The following is a 16,326-nucleotide window of genomic DNA, read 5'->3' on the forward strand; positions in this document are numbered from 1 at the left end:
AGAACAAGGCAAAATATACATGCTCATCACATTAATTCAACATCATGCTAGATTTTCTAGTCAGTTAAATAAAACAAGTAAAAGTAAAGACAATCATATAGATCAGAAAAGAAATAACACTTCCATTAATTATAAATAACATGATTGTTTATGTAGAAAATGCCAAAGAATATACAAACAAACAAACAAACAAACTAAACTTCTTCTGAAACTGTCCAATGAGTTCAGAAGATCACAAGATACAAAATAAACTTGCAAAAAAATAAAATGTATTTCTGTATACTAGCAATGAACATGTGGAAAACCTAAATTAAAAATACAATACCACTTACAATGGCTCAAAAGAGACCCAGGAATGATGTCAGAGTAATGGTGGCGTGAGAGATTCTTCTGATCTCTTCCCTTGAAATTTTAACAAATTGAACAACTACAATGCAGTGAAGGAACTCCAGCTGAGCTCACAGGCATGCCTGAAAGATCCACACACTGTGTGGGCTAAAGGTGGGACGAGTTGTAAAGGGGGGGGGCAGAAGATAAAACACATTCATGGTGGGATCTGGAAAGGATATAAACTGAGTGACTGGTTTTTTATTTTCTCTCTAATGGGTTTTGGGGAGGAGGGAAGCTCAGGTTGTCTGGATTTTGTCTGAGGGAAACCTGGAGTGGCTGGATCTCCTTCTGTTGGGAGAGTGGTGAGATAAAGGGGCAGAGGAGGAGATAAACCAAAGTGGCCAGAGTATGGGGTTACAACCAGCGTTTCCACAGTCTGCCTACAGCTTGCATTCAGCAGAGACAGAGAAAGCTAAAGTGAGGCCCCTAATAAGATCCTGCCTCCCTCACCTCTTGGTAAGAAGAGTAGCAGAGACAAATCCCACAGCTAGCTCTGCAGATCCACTCTCACCCCTGAAGAATGGAGGTGCTTCATGTCTGGTCCCCAGGTCTATTGAGACATGGAGAAGAGAACCCAGAAGTCTGAGATCAACATTGTTACAGCTGTAGAGATGAAGCCATAAAGTCCTCACAACACACCCAACCCACTAATGTAACTTTGGCCCCACCTACATTATTACAACAGTAACATCTTAGTGGAGTACAGCCCAATCCTAATAGCATGATTTGTTTGGGCAGAGAGCACACCAGGAACCACAGTAAACTTGACTTCATCTGCAATATGGACCTAGTTCCCACCCAGAATTTCACTATAGTGGAAGCACATGAACACCATGATCCACACATTTGTTGAAACCAAAACCATTTCTTATAACAGCAGTTACACCCATTTCTCTGGCTTCATTAGTGAATTTAAATGAATTGGTAGAACTTCCATGTTGGTTGCCCATTCTAATTTATCAAATCAGTCTGTCGAAATATTAAACCTAATATACTCACCCTTTAAGAGGGTCACTTTGTATTTTGTATTTTTATCTCCAAACAGAAGCTCTTTTGAAATCACAAAGTCAACTAAGATATGTCCTGGCAATAAGTCATTCTGGTTTTTACTGAGTACATTTCAAATAACTTCGGTTATAGTTCTTCAATGTTCAGTGCTGGTATCTTCAAATATGGCTGTTCCTTGAGGCAATAGTCTGATATCTGTTAAATATTTAAACTTCTTTACTATTTCTATCCTTGATTATGAATTCCACATCTTCTTCAAGTTGTAAGGCTCCTAAGTCACCCTAAAATTCACTTCAGTGAAAGAATATCTCTTTTACAACATCACTTCTTTTAATAAGCCTAAACACCTTCTTCATGCAAACTACTCCTTGACAGTAGGCTTGTTTCTTTTTTAACAGCATAATGTTTTTGAGCACTTATAGCATTAAAAAGTTTGTTATTATCAATGAAAAAGTTTATTTTATCTCTGGGTTTCAGCTGAACATTCCTCCACATCTTCAGTAATTCAGATAAAACACTTTCTGTCCATTCATTTGCTCTTCAGGGAGGGTTTCTGCTTTTATCTTTACCAGTTTAACAGCCCTGGGTTTCCTGGGCCACAGGTCAGATATTACTTCTAATATAACATCATCTCCTAGTTTTAAGTCCTACAGGTTCTCATAATACTATAAACCGTGTAGGAAAAATCTAGCTTGACATTCTGAAGACTGAGTGAATCTGTAAGACATTATCAGCTTTTCAGTAACCCCAGTTTCACACAGTGCTGCTGAAGTGCCACTGTGGTACCCATTGTGTTCATTGTTGTGGAGACATGTGGATCAAAGCTCAAAGCACAGTGATAAAGAAATATTGCACTTTCAGTGGTATTTTTTAATTATTTTTCAACACATTTTAAAGAATTAAAGTTGCTAGTATTTAAAAAAGTTAGAGAAATGACTTATCAAGCTAGTAAAGAATACACCTGCTGCTGCAGCAGGCAGTCTCACAGTACAGCTCTGAAGAAAGCAATGACTACCAGCAGTGCAGGGAAGTGCTCTTTCAAAGCTTTGAGTAGGCACAGACTTCTTGTTTCAGATCAAGTGTTGTGGGTTCTTCTTTGGTCCTGTTGGTTGTTTTAGAGCTTTGTTCCTTGCCTGATGTAAACTTGAAGGAGCAGTTTTAAGTGGCAAAGTCTGTTCTATTATACTTTATACTCAACAGGTCAATGCCTCTGTCATAATCAACAGCTCAGCACCCTCTCTACAGTGCCGCCATACGCAGCATAGCTCAGTATACAGTGTTAATTTTGTTTTTAGATTCCACATATAAGTGAAATCATATGGAATTTGTTTTCATCTGTTATAATCTCTAGGCCCATCCATATTTTTTCAAATGGCAAGATTCCCATCTTTCTTTATGGCTGATTAATATTTCATTGTCTATATGTCCCACTTCTTTACCCATTTGTCTACCAATGGACATTCAGTTTGCTTCCATATCTTGGCTATTGTAAATAGTGCTGCAATAAAAATAAGGATGTCTTTTTGAATTAGTGTTTTGGGTTTTTTCGAATAATACTCAGAGATAGAATTGCTGGGTCTTTCTCTGTCTCCTAGTACAACCTTTATTTTAAAGTATTTTGCCTGATGTAAGTATTGCTGCTTCTTATTTCAGTTTTATTTGTTCTTATAGTTTCATCAATAGCATGCTAATAACTTATGTGTGTGTTTATGTGTGTATATGAGATTGGCACAGAATCAACTCCCAATAAATATTTGTTAAATGAATGAAGTATAGTTACTGTGACATTTACTCCCATTCCTTGATAGTCTGATTTTCCCCACCTGAAGTTTAAGAAGTTTGTTGTCTGTTGAATTTTGACCAAAAATTTAACCCTGTATTTATTCTGTTGAATCCCTTTGTTCAAATGTTTTCTATGACCAGGTGGTGGCGCAGTGGATAGAGCATCAGACTGGGATGCGGAGGACCCAGGTTTTTTAAATATTTAATTTTTCGTTTTAGTGAAGATAGTCTTTTATTTATTTATTTATTTATTTATTTATTTATTTTTATTCATTTTTAGAGAGGAGAGAGGGAGAAGGAGAGAGAGGAGAGAGAGACAGAGAGAGAGAAGGGGGGAGGAGCTGGAAGCATCAACTCCCATATGTGCCTTGACCAGGCAAGCCCAGGGTCTCGAACCGGCGATCTCAGCATTTCCAGGTCGACCCTCTATCCACTGTGCCACCACAGGTCAGGCCGGAGGACCCAGGTTTGAGACCCCGAGGTCGCCAGCTTGAGCGTGGGCTCATCTGGTTTGCTCACCAGCTTGGACCCAAGGTCGCTGGTTTGAGCAAGGGGTTACTCAAACTGCTGAAGGCCCATGGTCAAGGCACATGTGAGAAAGCAATCAATGAACAATTAAGGTGTCGCAACGAAAAACTGATGATTGATGCTTCTCATCTCTCTCTGTTTCTGTCTGTCTGTCCCTATCTAGCCCTCTCTCTTACTCTCTCTCTGTCTCTGTAAAAAAAAAAATGTTTTCTATAATATTGGAAGATTTTATTTAGAATTTAAGGAGTAGCTCAACATAATTTCTCTCATTAAATTCATGAATAATGACTCACCTACTAATTTATACTGCTCAGAAGAATTAGGGGATATTTAAAAAACAAATATGAAGCAGTAAAATATCCTTTAGATAAACAGATAATTCTTGAGTGCCTAAAATGTACCAATCTTCTTATAACACTGAAGAATATGGACTTTTGAACCAACTTTTAAATATGGGAAGATTAGAGAGAAAAGGAAAATTCAAGAGAAGCTAATGACTGAGAATCATTGTGAATATCACTGAAATAAAGCAATAAAACAATTATAACCTTTCTGGGAGTGTTACAGGACCAGAAAAAATGATGAGTACAGAGGTTTTAAAACAAATATTATCAATTTCAGATGTGAGGAAAGAGCCTTTCAAAAGATTCCTGACTGACTTTTGGCCTGGTTTTGGTTATGCAGTTCATTTATTCAGTCACAAGAGGGGGTTGCTTCATCTGCAGACAACATTATTTTTCTGAGAACAGGGCAGGTAAGTTTATATTTTCCAGTTACATTCAACAGAAAGCAGAAAATATGGCTTAGACAAGCTCTAGTTCATAACTTCTCACTGAGTGTGTTTGGTCAAGGATTCAGAGGCCCTTAACCCAAAAGACCAAGTCCTTTCCATAAACTTTCTTAAACAACTTTCTCTCAGTTTTCTTTCCCTGATTATCCCTTACCTATTTTTATACTGATTTTTCTCCTCTCCACTAACTTTTCTATCATCTTTACTTCCTCTATCTTTTTTGTTTGCCCTTCTTTCTTTTTTTTTCTGCTTTACCATCTCTGGTGCACAACATCCATAGCTTGGACATAGGGAAGGTGAATATTAAGGACATCTGGAATAAGAATGAAAGTGAGTACCATTTGTGTCATCAGGTGCTAGGTCAAAAGCAGATGCATTATAAACTGTTTACTTAGATGATAGTAGGTATATGAGTCCAGGGAACTCTATAGAAAACCTGAGCTTCAAAAGGTTAAATTTTTAGTCTCAATGTTATTAATTTTTCTTATCCCCATGAGCACATCACCAACTACTTTTGAATTTCACATGCATTTTCTGAAATGTGAATGGAAATTTCATCTCCTTACAGCACAGAGCTCAGTACGGTTTTTATGGGATTAAATGATACTTTGCTCAAGTGCCATAAAGCATCAGCCAAATTCTTTGATGTACAGTATAGAGAAAAAAATGATAAAAGAAAGGTTCTGGATAGATGCAACTTTGTGGTTGATTTTCCTTATCTAGAGCCAAACTTTAAACCTCACAAATAATTTTAGTAGGCATCTCGTGAATTGAATGTGTCTGGTTGACATTCTCACCTTCTTTTTGTGGACATGAGTAAAACAGAGGAGGAAGACCTAGAGAAGGAACTGCTCTGTCATTGGCTGACAAGATACTGGCAACAACACAGTGGTAGCTGCTCTTGTAAGTCTTTACTAGTAGCTGTTGCTTCTGCTATCTTAATCAGAAAGACTGAGCTCTGGGCCCATGATCCTAGTTTGTCATTGAATATGAGGCCGGTGACAGGAATAACTGTGTTTCTTATATTGGGTAAGTTTCTTGTGTTTATCAAAAGAGATCTTGAAGAGTTATTTGCTATTTCCTTTTCATGCTATGGATAGAATTGAAAACTGATCTATGTATTTGTCTAAGGAAAACAAACTTGTATATAATAGATTAAATTATAACTATGATTCCAGAAGAGTCACTTTTAGTGTTTAGATTATAAGAAATCTCTGGGTTTCCTGAGCCACAGACCCACAGAATAGAACCTATGAAGTCTCCAATTTTTGGCGTGTGCCTTTTTATTTATTTATTTATTTATTTATTTATTTATTTATTTATTTTTGTGACAGAGACAGAAAGGCAGAGAGAAGGACTGATAAGGACAGATAGACAAGAAGGGAGAGAGATGAGAAGCATCAATTCTTCATTGAGGCTCTTTAGTTGTTCATTGAGTGCTTTCTCATATGTACTTCCTGGGTTCACAGGAGACCAAATGGACCCTTGCTCAAGCCTGCGACCTTGGGCTCAAGCTGGAGACCCTTGCTCAAACCAGATGAGTTCGTGCTCAGTTTGGTGACCTTGGGGTTTCAAACCTAGGTCCTCTGCTTCCCAGTTCAATGCTCTATCCACTGCACCACTGCCTGGTCAGGCTTTGGCATGTATCTTTGATCTCTATGACAAACTCTAATGATAGTTTTGCATTCTAGCAGGACATAAATAAAAACGATGTAGTATGGGGTAGGGCCAAAGAGTTATAGGAGTGTTGTGTCCTTTATTAATAGGAACTAATTTAAATTTCTTAACCCCTTAGGGACTGTGATTGATGCTAAGATTACCCAGCCCAACTCTATGGAATATGCTGAAGGAAAGGATGTGAATCTGCCTTGTAACCACTCTACCATTGGTGGACAAGACTATATTTATTGGTATCGACAAAATCCCAACCAGATCCTACAATATATAATTCATGGTTTACAAAATAATGTGACTAAGAACATGGCCTCACTGACCATTGCAACAGACAGAAAGTCCAGTACCTTGATCCTGCCCCAGGTTACTGTGAGAGACTCTGCTGTGTACTACTGCGCTCTGAGAGACACAGTGGGACAGATGGGGCTGCACCTGTGCAATATCTCCCAGGCAAGTGAAGGTGGGGGAGGCAGCAGCCATTGTGAGTGAATCTAGAGCCATCTGGGAGAGTCAGAGAGCAACAAAAAAGAAGAAAAATGAAAGAAAGGAAACAGGGTGAACATGAATAAGGAAAAGAGGGAAGACAAAATAAAGGGAGAGAGAATAAGGAATTAGTGCTTCACTTATTGATTTGACTGAGAAGTAGGAAGAAACTAAGAATTATAATTTTAACATAACAATCAAGTACAGAGGTATTGAGAATTTCTCATAGCTCCTTCTTATCTCAAAACAATGTTGATTTTAGTATTTAGTCTCAATAAAAACAGGGAAGAAAATTAAAATAAATCTACTTTTCCAAAAGATGTCTTTCATTTGGATTCAATAGTAAGTCCAAATTTGAAAATGCATACTTATTATTGTTGTTCTACTTACCAGAAGCAAATTTCTCTTTCTATGAGAGAAATCTGAAAAAAATTTTTGTGTTGTTGCTGGTCAAGAGCATGCATATCTGTGATAAGGAAGTTTTTTTTTTTTGAAAGAAACAACAAGTGAGTGAATATTATATTTTTTTTTTTTTTTAAATAAATTTTTATTAATGGTAATGGGATGACATTAATAAATCAGGGTACATATATTCAAAGAAAACATGTCTAGGTTATTTTGTCATTAAATTATGTTGCATACCCCTCGCCCAAAGTCAGATTGTCCTTCGCCACCCTCTATCTAGTTCTCTGTGCCCCTCCCCCTCCCCCTAACTCTCCCCCTGTCCTCCCTCCCCCCACCCCTGGTAACCACCACACTCTTGTCCATGTCTCTTAGTCTCATTTTTATGTTCCACCAATGTATGGAATCATGTAGTTCTTGTTTTTTTCTGATTTACTTATTTCACTCCTTATAATGTTATCAAGATCCCACCATTTTGCTGTAAATGATCTGATGTCATCGTTTCTTATGGCTGAGTAGTATTCCATAGTGTATATGTGCCACATCTTCTTTATCCAGTCTTCTATTGAAGGGCTTTTTGGTTGTTTCCATGTCTTGGCCACTGTGAACAGTGCTGCAATGAACATGGGGCTACATGTGTCTTCACGTATCAATGTTTCTGAGTTTTGGGGGTATATACCCAGTAGAGGGATTGCTGGGTCATAAGGTAGTTCTATTTGCAGTTTTTTGAGGAACCACCATACTTTCCTCCATAATGGTTGTACTACCTTACAGTCCCACCAACAGTGAATGAGGGTTCCTTTTTCTCCACAGCCTCTCCAACATTTGCTATTACCCGTCTTGTTGATCATAGCTAATCTAACAGGTGTGAGGTGGTATCTCATTGTAGTTTTGATTTGCATTTCCCTAATAACTAATGAAGCTGAGCATTTTTTCATATATCTGTTGGCCATTTGTATCTCTTCCTGGGAGAAGTGTCTATTCATGTCTTCTTCCCATTTTTTTATTGGATTGTTTGTTTGTTTGTTGTTGAGTTTTATGAGTTCTTTGTAAATTTTGGAAATTAGGCCCTTATCTGAGCTGTTGTTTGAAAATATCATTTCCCATTTAGTTGGCTGTCTGTTTATTTTTATATCAGTTTCTCTTGCTGAGCAAAAACTTTTTATTCTGATGTAGTCCCATTCATTTATCTTTGCCTTCACTTCTCTTGCCATTGGAGTCAAGTTCATAAAATGTTCTTTAAAACCTAGGTCCATGAGTTTAGTACCTATGTCTTCTTCTATGTACTTTATTGTTTCAGGTCTTATATTTAGGTCTTTGATCCATTTTGAATTAATTTTAGTACACGGGGACAGGCTGTAGTCGAGTTTCATTCTTTTGCATGTGGCTTTCCAGTTTTCCCAACACCATTTGTTGAAGAGGCTTTCTTTTCTCCATTGTGTGTTGTTGGCCCCTTTATCAAAGATTATTTGACCATATATATGTGGTTTTATTTCTGGGCTTTCTATTCTGTTCCATTGGTCTGAGTGTCTATTTTTCTGCCAATACCATGCTGTTTTGATTATTGTGGCCCTATAATATAGTTTAAAGTCAGGTATTGTAATGCCCCCAGCTTCATTCTTTTTCCTTAGGATTGTTTTGGCTATTCGGGGTTTTTTATAGTTCCATATAAATCTGATGATTTTTTGTTCCATTTCTTTAAAAAATCTCATAGGAATTTTGATGGGAATTGCATTAAATTTGTATATTGCTTTGGGTAATATGGCCATTTTGATTATATTTATTCTTCCTATCCAAGAGCAAGGAATATTTTTCCATCTCATTGTATCTTTTTCGATTTCCCTTAACAATGCTTTGTAATTTTCATTATATAGGTCCTTTACATTCTTTGTTATGTTTATTCCTAGGTATTTTATTTTTTTTGTTGCAATCGTGAAGGGGATTATTTTTTTGAGTTCGTTTTCTAATATTTCATTGTTGGCATAGAGAAAGGCTATGGACTTCTGTATGTTAATTTTGTATCCTGCGACCTTACTGTATTGGTTTATTGTTTCTAGTAATCTTTTTGTGGAGTCCTTCGGGTTTTCGATGTATAGGATCATATCATCAGCAAAAAGTGATACCTTTACTTCTTCTTTTCCAATATGGATGCCTTTTATTTCTTTGTCTTGTCTGATTGCTCTGGCCAGAACTTCTAGCACCACATTAAATAAGAGTGGAGAGAGTGGACAACCCTGTCTTGTTCCTGATTTAAGGGGGAAAGCCTTCAGTTTAGTGCCATTTAATATGATGTTAGCTGATGGTTTATCATATATGGCCTTTATCATGTTGAGATATTTTCCTTCTATACCCATTTTGTTGAGAGTCTTAAACATAAAATTGTGTTGTATTTTATCAAAAGCCTTTTCTGCATCTATTGATAAGATCATGTGGTTTTTGTTCTTTGTTTTGTTGATATGGTGTATTACGTTAACCGTTTTGCGTATGTTGAACCATCCTTGAGATTCTGGGATGAATCCCACTTGATCATGATGTATTATTTTTTTAATATGTTGTTGTATTCGGTTTGCCAGTATTTTGTTTAGAATTTTAGCATCTGTATTCATTAGAGATATTGGTCTGTAGTTTTCTTTCTTTGTGCCATCCTTGCCAGGTTTTGGTATGAGGGTTATGTTGGCCTCATAAAATGTGTTTGGAAGTATTGCTTCTTCTTCAATTTTTTGGAAGACTTTGAGTAGAATAGGAACCAAGTCTTCTTTGAATGTTTGATAGAATTCACTAGTATAACCGTCTGGGCCTGGACTTTTATTTTTGGGGAGGTTTTTAATAGTTTTTTCTATTTCCTCCCTGCTGATTGGTCTGTTTAGGCTTTCTGCTTCTTCATGACTCAGTCTAGGAAGGTTGTATTGTTCTAGGAATTTATCCATTTCTTCTAGATTGTTGTATTTGGTGGCATATAATTTTTCATAGTATTCTACAATAATTCTTTGTATATCTATGATGTCTGTGGTGATCTCTCCTCTTTCATTTTGGATTTTATTTATTTGAGTCCTGTGCCTTTTTTCCTTGGTGAGTCTTGCCAAGGGTTTGTCAATTTTGTTGACCTTTTCAAAGAACCAGCTCCTTGTTTTATTGATTTTTTCTATAGTTTTTCTGTTCTCTATTTCATTTATTTCTGCTCTGATTTTTATTATCTCCTTTCTTCGGCTGGTTTTGGGTTGTCTTTGTTCTTCTTTTTCTAGTTCCTTAAGGTGTGAAGTTAAGTGGTTTACTTCGGCTCTCTCTTGTTTGTTCATATAGGCCTGAAGTGATATGAACTTTCCTCTTATTACTGCTTTTGCTGCATCCCAGAGATTCTGATATGTCGTATTTTCATTTTCATTTGTCTGTATGTATCTTTTGATCTCTGCGCTTATTTCTTCTTTGACCCATTCATTTTTTAGAAGTATGTTGTTTAGTTTCCACATTTTTGTGGGTTTTTCCCCCTCTTTTTTGCAGTTGAATTCTAATTTCAAGGCTTTATGATCAGAAAATATGCTTGGTACAATTTCAATTTTTCTAAATTTGCTGATGTTGTCTTTGTGGCCCAACATATGGTCAATTCTTGAGAATGTTCCATGTACACTAGAGAAAAATGTATACTCTGTCGCTTTGGGATGAAGTGTCCTGTAGATGTCTATCATATCCAGGTGTTCTAGTATTTCGTTCAAGGCCACTATATCTTTATTGATTCTCTGTTTGGATGACCGATCTAGAGCCATCAGCGGAGTATTGAGGTCTCCAAGTATGATTGTATTTTTGTTAGTTTTTGTTTTAAGGTCAATAAGTAGCTGTCTTATATATTTTGGTGCTCCTTGGTTTGGTGCATATATATTAAGGATTGTTATGTCTTCTTGATTCAGTGTCCCCTTAATCATTATGAAGTGACCATTTTTGTCTCTGAGTACTTTTTCTGTCTTGTAGTCAGCATTATCAGATATGAGTATTGCTACACCTGCTTTTTTTTGGGTGTTGTTTGCTTGGAGTATTGTTTTCCAGCCTTTCACTTTGAATTTGTTTTTATCCTTGTTGCTTAGATGTGTTTCTTGTAGGCAGCATATAGTTGGATTTTCTTTTTTAATCCATTCTGCTACTCTGTGTCTTTTTATTGGTAAGTTTAATCCATTTACATTTAGTGTAATTATTGACACTTGTGGGTTCCCTACTACCATTTTATAAATTGCTTTCTGTTAGTTTTGTATCTAGTTTGATTCTTCTCTTTTGTTTTTCTATCATTTGTTTCTGTTTGTTTGTGTTCCATACTTCTTTCCTCTGTTGCTACCTTTTTTAAGTCATGTGTTTTTGTGGTGGTTTTTTCAAGGGTGGTTACCATTAAGTAATGAAAAGGGTACCTACCATATTCATTGTAGTACCCTATCTTATAAGTATTTCTGCACTTCATCGTCCTTTGCTACTGTTAATCTCCATTCTCTCCCCCCCTTTTTTTTTTCCTTTGTTGTCACAGTTTAAGTTTGGTTTTATTGTGTTCTTGGTGGAGCTGTTACTTGTGGTGTTGTTTTCTTTTGTTCTTTGAATCTGGTTGGAAAACCCCCTTTAGTATTTCCTGGAGTGGGGGCTTTCTCGTGATAAATTCTCTCATCTTTTCTGTATTTGTGAATGTTTTTATATCTCCTTCATACTTGAAGGATAGCTTTGATGGGTATAGTATTCTTGGCTGAAAGTTCCTCTCTTTCAGGGCCTTAAATATTGGGGTCCACTCTCTTCTAGCTTGTAGAGTTTCTGCTGAGAAATCTGATGATAATCTAATAGGCCTTCCTTTATATGTTGTACTCTTCTTTTCCCTGGCTGCCTTGAGAATTTTTTCTTTGTCATTGGTTTGTGTCATCTTTATTATGATGTGCCTTGGAGTGGGTTTGTTGGGGTTAAGAAAACTCGGTGTTCTGTTTGCTTCTTGAACTTGAGGCTTTAGTTCTTTCCACAGGCTTGGGAAGTTCTCGTCTATTATTTGTTTGAGTATATTCTCCATTCCATTTTCTTTCTCTTCTCCCTCTGATATACCTATTATTCTTATGTTATTCTTTCTGATGGAGTCAGATAATTCCTGTAGGGCTTTCTCGTTTTTTATTATTTTTGAGTCTCTTTCTTCTTCTCTCTGTTGTGCCTCAAGTTGTTTGTCTTCTATTTCACTAATCCTATCTTCAATCTGGGTTGTTCTGCTAGCTAAGCTTGTTACCTCGTTTTTCAGCTCGTGTATTGAGTTTTTCATTTCTGTTTGATTTGTTTTTATAGTTTCAATTTCCTTGGTAATATATTCTTTGTGTTCATTGAGTTGTTTTCTGATCTCCCTATATTGCCTTTCCGTGTTTTCTTGTATATCTCTGAGTATTTTTAAGATTTCTATTTTAAATTCTCTGTCATTTAGCTCCAAGGCTTCCAATATGTTAAGTCTTTTCTCCATAGATTTTTCCACATCTATTTGTGTTACCTCTCTTTCTTTTGTATCCATAATATTCGATTTCCTCTTTCTTATTGGCATCTGCGGGTGGTCTTGTTGATAGCACACCGGCGCACTTTCTCGCGGCTTGAATGAACGTCCCTGCGGTAGCTTCCTCCACACCCTCGTCTCTCAGATTCGAGTGATAACAGTCCTTTTGCTTTCAGTTTGCTCCGAAGATAAATTTTCCTGTTTCTAGTTGATAAATTTGTTGTGATTTTGGGGAGATCTGTCGGACGCGCTGCTCACGGCGCCATTTCCGTGACGTCACCCTCTAATATTGTGAATATTATTTTTAAAATTTATCTAGACGTCCTGGATCTATAAAGAGTTTTCATAATTTTTTAAATATTTTTTAAGCAACACATACATCCATCTCATCCTAAAAGACTCAGACAGAGACCTGGCGGGTGGCTCAGGGGATAATGCATTGGCCAAGAGCCAACGTCACAGGTTCGTTCCTTGGTCAGGGCACATACAAGAGGCAATCAATGAGTGCACAACTATAATAAATGGAACAACTAAGTGAAATGATGAGTTAATGCTTCTCTCTCTCTGTTTTTTCTTCTCTCCCAAATCAATGGAAAAATAAATAAATAAATAAATGACTCAAGCAGAACTAAAATAAAAGCACCTAGTGATATCTCCATTTTATCATTGCTCCCACTGTCTTTCTCAGTTTAAGATTGTTAAAAATATTATATCAGCCTATTTTTTAAATAACTAATTTCATGCAACTACAATCACATTTATACATGTACACACAAATACAACTTGCTGTGAACATTAAATTTATTTAAATATTTTGTGCCTGACCATGTGTTGGCGCACTGGATAGAGCGTCGGACTGGGATGTGGAGGACCCAGGTTCGAGACCCTGAGGTTGCAAGCTTGAGCGCGGGCTCATCTGGTTTGAGCAAAGCTCACCAGCTTGGACCCAGGTTCGAGACCCTAAGGTTGCGAGCTTGAGCGCGGGCTCATCTGGTTTGAGCAAAGGTCATCGCTCGGTCTGCTGTAGCCCCACGGTCAAGGCACATATGAGAAAGCAATCAATGAACAACTAAGGTGTCACAATAAAAAACTAATGATTGATGCTTTTCATCTCTCTCCATTCCTGTCTGTCCCTATCTCTGTCTGTCTGTCTGTCTCTGTCTCTGTAAAAAAAAATTAAAAATTTTTGCAACTTACCTTTTGTTTTTCACTTAATAGTGTCCTGGAGACAATTCTACAGTAGGAAAAAGTATAGAAGTCTATTCATTCTTTTCTATGCTTATATAGTACTTTGAAACAATTTATTATTTAATCAATTAATTTTCTATTGATGGATATCTGTATCTATTTCTCTGCTGTTATATAAAACATTTTCTTATGCATTTTTTGTAAATTCATTTTTTGTATGTATGCAAAATTATCTATTTTAATAAAATTTCTGAAATTAAAACTGCCAAGTCAAAGAAAAGCATATTTAAAAATTTTTTTTTTTTTAATTTTTTTTAATTTTATTTTATTTATTTTTAATGGGGTGACATCAGTAAATCAAGATACATATATTCAAAGACAACATGTCCAGGTTATCTTAAAGTTCAATTATGTTGCATACCCATCACCCAAAGTCAGATTGACCTGTCACCCTCTATCTAGTTCTCTCTGTGCCCCTCCCCCTCCCCCTTCCCTCTCCCTCTCCTCCCTCCCCCCCGTAACCACCACACTCTTATCAATGTCTCTTGGTTTCATTTTTATGTCCCATCTATGTATGGAAAAATGCAGTTCCTGGTTTTTTCTGATTTACTTATTTCACTCCGTATAATGTTGTCAAGGTCCCACCATTTTGCTATAAATGATCCGATGTCATCATTTCTTATGGCTGAGTAGTATTCCATGGTGTATATGTGCCACATCTTCTTTATCCAGTCATCTATTGATGGGCTTTTTGGTTGTTTCCATGTCCTGGCCACTGTGAACAATGCTGCAATGAACATGGGGCTGCATGTGTCTTTACAAGTCAATGTTTCTGAGTTTTGGGGGTATATACCCAGTAGAGGGATTGCTGGGTCATAAGGTAGTTCTATTTGCAGTTTTTTGAGGAACCACCATACTTTCTTCCATAATGGTTGTACTACTTTACATTCCCACCAACAGTGGATGAGGGTTCCTTTTTCTCCACAACCTCTCCAACATTTGCTATTACCTGTCTTGTTAATAATAGCTAATCTAACAGGTGTGAGGTGGTATCTCATTGCAGTTTTGATTTGCATTTCTCTAATAACTAAAGAAGATGAGCATCTTTTCATATATCTGTTGGCCATCTGTATTTCTTCCTGGGAGAAGTGTCTGTTCATATCCTCTTCCCATTTTTTTATTGGATTGTTTGTTTGTTTGTCGTTGAGTTTTATGAGTTCTTTGTATATTTTGGATATTAGGCCCTTATCTGAGCAGGTGTTTAAAAATATCATTTCCCAATTAGTTGGCTGTTTATCTTGTTATCAATTTCTCTTGCTGAACAAAAACTTCTTAGTCTGATGTAGTCCCATTCATTAATTTTTGCTTTCACTTCTCTTGCCTGTGGAGTCAAATTCATAAAATGCTCTTTAAAGCCCAGGTCCATGAGTTTGGTACCTATGTCTTCTTCTATGTACTTTATTGTTTCAGGTCTTATGTTTAGATCTTTGATCCATTTTGAGTGAATTTTAGTACAGGGGGACAAACTGTAGTCCAGCTTCATTCTTTTGCATGTGGCTTTCCAGTTTTCCCAGCACCATTTGTTGAAGAGGCTTTCTTTTCTCCATTGTGTGTTGTTGGCCCCTTTGTCAAAAATTATTTGACTATATATATGTGATTTTATTTCTGGGCTTTCTATTCTGTTCCATTGGTCCGAGTGTCTATTTTTATGCCAATACCATGCTGTTTTGATTGTCGTGGCCCTATAATAGAGTTTGAAGTCAGGTATTGTAATGCCCCCAGCTTCGTTCTTTTTCTTTAGGATTGCTTTGGCTATTCGGGGCTTTTTATAGTTCCATATAAATCTGATGATTTTTTGCTCCATTTCTTTAAAAAATGTCATTGGAATTTTGATGGGAATTGCATTAAATTTGTATATCGCTTTGGGTAATATGGCCATCTTAATTATATTTATTCTACCTAACCAAGAACAAGGAATATTCTTCCATCTCATAATGTCTTTTTCGATTTCCCTTAACAATGGTTTATAGTTTTCATTGCATAAGTCTTTTACATTCTTTGTTATGTTTATTCCTAGGTATTTTATTTTTTTTGTTGCAATCGTGAAGGGGATTATTCTTTTGAGTTCATTCTCAAATGTTTCATTGTTGGCATATAGAAAGGCTGTTGACTTCTGTATGTTGATTTTGTATCCTGCGACCTTACTGTATTGGCTTATTTTTTCTAGAAGTATTTTTGTGGATTCTTTGGGGTTTTCGATGTATAGGATCATATCATCTGCAAAAAGTGATAACTTTACTTCTTCTTTTCCGATATGGATGCCTTTTATTTCTTTGTCTTGTCTGATTGCTGTGGCAAGAACCTCTAGTACCACATTAAATAAGAGTGGAGAGAGTGGACAACCCTGTCTTGTTCCTGATTTAAGGGGGAAAGCCTTCAGTTTTGTGCCATTTAGTATGATGTTAGCTGATGGTTTATCATATATGGCCTTTATCATGTTGAGATATTTTCCTTCTATACCCATTTTGTTGAGAGTCTTAAACATAAAATTGTGTTGTATTTTATCAAAAGCCTTTTCTGCATCTATTGATAATAT

At 36.5% G+C, this 16,326-nt stretch overlaps 1 pseudogene; it reads right to left on the bottom strand.

Moving 5' to 3' along the window:
• Window positions 1-1,066: 1,066 nt before the first annotated feature.
• On the bottom strand, window positions 1,067-4,839 carry LOC136377124 (cold shock domain-containing protein E1 pseudogene; annotated as a pseudogene).
• Between the last annotated feature and the right edge of the window lie 11,487 nt (window positions 4,840-16,326).

The sequence above is a fragment of the Saccopteryx leptura genome, chromosome 6 (genome assembly GCF_036850995.1).
Source record: "Saccopteryx leptura isolate mSacLep1 chromosome 6, mSacLep1_pri_phased_curated, whole genome shotgun sequence".
In the NCBI taxonomy this organism is placed as follows: domain Eukaryota; kingdom Metazoa; phylum Chordata; class Mammalia; order Chiroptera; family Emballonuridae; genus Saccopteryx; species Saccopteryx leptura.